The sequence below is a fragment of the Panthera tigris genome, chromosome B2, assembly GCF_018350195.1.
Source record: "Panthera tigris isolate Pti1 chromosome B2, P.tigris_Pti1_mat1.1, whole genome shotgun sequence".
NCBI lineage: Eukaryota > Metazoa > Chordata > Mammalia > Carnivora > Felidae > Panthera > Panthera tigris.
The window spans coordinates 85,052,421-85,056,144 of record NC_056664.1 but is presented as its reverse complement, the minus strand read 5'-3'; positions in this window follow the sequence as shown (position 1 = coordinate 85,056,144).

Sequence of the window (3,724 nt, the reverse complement as noted above, 5' to 3'; positions counted from 1 at the left end):
CCACCGTATTCACCAAAGATCTAGAGCTACGCGTCAATACAGGAGCCATTAACCACATGTAGCTCCTGATAACTTGAAGTATATCTGTTCTGAATTGAGATGTGGATAAATGTAAATGACATCCTGGATTTCAAAAGTTAGCATTAAAAAAGAAGGCATATCATCTCATATTGATTATATAAGATACGAAATGATAATATTTGGAGTGCACTGGGTCACATAAATGTTATTAAAATTAAATTCACTGGCTTCTTTTACTTAAAAAATTACATATGTGGTTTATATCACATTTCATTTGGACAGAACTGATCTAGACAATAGCTGGGCAGCAAAGGCCTGCTTGTAAAGTCAATGGTGTGACCTACCAAGGGTTAGTTTCAGCAAAGATGATGACTTTTACAGCAAGACCAAGATGATTAGCTCATACTTAAGGGCATTTTAAAGACAATTCCTCCGGTTCACAACCACTCTTTACTCTGACACTCTAGAAAGCATCTTTTTGTTATTTATATTGTCTCTAACCATGCAAATGAAGTTTAAGGAAAGAGTTAATATATCATGAGAACAGATCTCTAGTAATATGGTGTGCCTTGGTATTTCATCGAGCATAAAACTGAATTATGTTACCTGACTAGCATTTGGTAGAGTTGATCTTTAAATTGTTAACATCCCTACACAGAGAAGATAAGAGACTTGATTTCTGGACTTGATTTTGGAGTCTAAAGTAATTATGGCCTGCACGTGTTTTTCAGTGAAGTATATATTGACTGCTTCACACAATCTCTCTTCATCGTTGCAGATTGATATGAACAACACATCCGGCAAAATACACCAAGGATTTCTGCCAGACCATGTTTAGTTTATTTTCAAGGAACATACGTGATCTGGGACAAGAAGAAACATCTAATTTATTTGCAAACTCAACTTGTAAAAGGTGACTTTTTTTCTGACATAAATACATGTTTACTGTGTGGGAGTCGCATATGTTATATATTATTTTAAATGAATTACTTAATTTTCTTTGTATAATCTGAAAGCAACCAGATTCTTCTTCTATGGCATCTTTAAAACTTTGCACTACCTATAAATTCTTCACTGAAAAATATCAAGGTGACTTATACCACATCCTGTGCAGAAGTGTTATACCCAGATTACAACAATAGAGGCCAGTAAAGCACTAGGCTTTGTAATTTCACAAGAAATTAACAAGAAAATTCACAAGGAAAAAACCCCAGCATTGTAAACATCTATGCCTTTTTCAATTCTAGCTATATTATCAAAATACTTTGTTTTCATATAGAAGAGAAAATGAAAGAGCTTTTTAGAAATGGAAGTGTTTGGCACAAAAACTGAAGATCCTATGTGAGCTCTGAGAATATGGTAAAATTTAAACTTTCTGTTGTTAGAATTTTTACTATTTTATAAGAGAGACTTTTGGGAAAAAGAATTTTTTAATTTAGCTCCAATCTTTTTTCTATGACCTTTGAACACTAAGAATCTAGTCACCTCCAATGAATCCCTTTTATAGCAATACAATGAAATATGTGCAGCTCATTTACTGTACATTTTTTTTAACAAGCTTGAGTGTAATCAGTTAAAAGGAGGAGCATATTCTTAGCTCATGAACACTTTTTTTTCCTCATCCACAGATCTGTCTCCCAAAGTAAAATTTTAATTGAATTTTGTTGGTGTTTTAGAAGGGTGAAGAGTGGATTTGTAAAAACTATTAGTGTGTTATAGACTGTTTTCAATATAATTCATAACATAACAGCATAATACAGGCTTATTTACTTTTGCCAAAATAAATATTGGCAAAAAATATTGAAGCCTGGCTAATTTGATTAGCTTTTAAAAATATAAGTCTATTTTCATCTCACAAATTTTAGACAGGTCAGTGGAACAACCTTCAAAGAATAACAGATGAAGAAAAATTTTTTAGGTAAAAGTATAAAAATCTGTTCAACATATGGTAGATCTAACTGCATGGGTAATAAGAAAATAGTTATTATTATTTTTTTAATTTGGGATTTTTATATGCCTTCCTGATTTCAACTGTGATAAAATTTGGAATCATAAATGCTAAAGAATTGAAGTTCTCTACCTTTCTGCCAAATCTAATATAACATAGTTATTTTAGTTACTTAAATCTTATTTTACTCTGATAAATTATTTCATATAAAAGGAGGGATGAGGGAATGACCTTAGTCACAGGCTCATAGTAAACTGTATGGCACTTTCTGGTGTTTCAAATAACATGCTGTGATGCTGTTGTAATACTTTTTTGTGTTAAATATAAAACATAAGTCTCTATTCTTAAACAGAGGATAACCTTAAAAGTTTGAGTTTATATCTATGTTTGAAAGACAATAAAGCAAGAGTCAGTTAAATTCAGTAATTTTAACCAATTGTCTGAATAATACATGATGCAAAATATTTTATTAAAGATTTATTTGCCTCCCTGCCCTAATCACGTATCATAAAGCACTAGCATGGTACCATTTATGCACACCATTGTAAATCATTTAATGCTGTCTACCTTCCAGTCCATTCGCTGTGGATTTTCTTAGAAGTCAGAAAACTATACAGATAGAAATAAGACATTTAAATAATCATTTCAGCTATTAACTTGATATTAGTGATTTCAGTCATTTTCTGGGAAATAAGCTAGAATATTATAACTCGCCATATGGCCCTTGATAGTGACATGTCAAATGGAAGCCTTATTTATGGATGACTGCATATATGACAGTGATGATACACTCTTTGGGTCACAACAGTTGGTTGCATATCATGCAGCCTCCCAAATAAACATAAAGTAATTATTTACCAATTAGCATGCTTTCATTCCAATAGCATGGAGAAAGTAGATACATATTCCATGTCAGGAACTATGATTTAAATAGATCTTCACTGGGGCTAGAATAAAACTCATTCAAGATCTCAGAATCAGAGGTGCCTGGGTGGCTCTGTCAGTTAAGCATCCGACTTCAGCTCAGGTCATGATCTCACCACTTGTGAGTTCAAGCCCCGTGTCGGGCTCTATGCTGGCAGCTCAGAGCCTGGAGCCTGCTTCGGATTCTGTCTCCCTCTCTCTCTGCCCCACCCCCGCTCACACTCTGTCTCTATCTCTCTCAAAAATAAATAAACATTTAAAAAAAATTTTTTTAAAGATCTCAGAATCAAAACCTGAGAGCCAATGTGGAAAGTCATTTATTTAGTTGTGATTCGAACTAGTCCTAGAGTAGTGAATGTAGATCTAGGGCTTTAAAACAGTAGACTTTATATTCATCGAAATTTTTATTCTTGAGGTTTTCTCACTCTCAATGTCTGTGCATAATTTTCATATTTTAAAGATATATAAATGACCACTAGCATATTCATAATATAGAAAATGGAATTAAATATTAAAAAGAGAGTAAGAATCTTGAAAAAAGTTATCCTATATCTTCCAGGTGGGTCAGTTTTATTTCTTCACTCTACTTGGAGCTCAAGGACAAGGACTTTTGAACTGGGAATGAGCTTATTCACCTGAAAATGCCAGTAGGGTGAATAGTTCAACAAAAATGTAATACAGCATTTTGATGTATTTGGAACCAAGATCAATAAAGAACTTTTTAAGTGTTTCACTAGGAGGTATTAATGAGGCTGTTATCATTGAGCAGTTTCTCTTGGTAACTCCCAAAGGACTAATAACATATTAATATAGAATAAAATCCTAATAGAA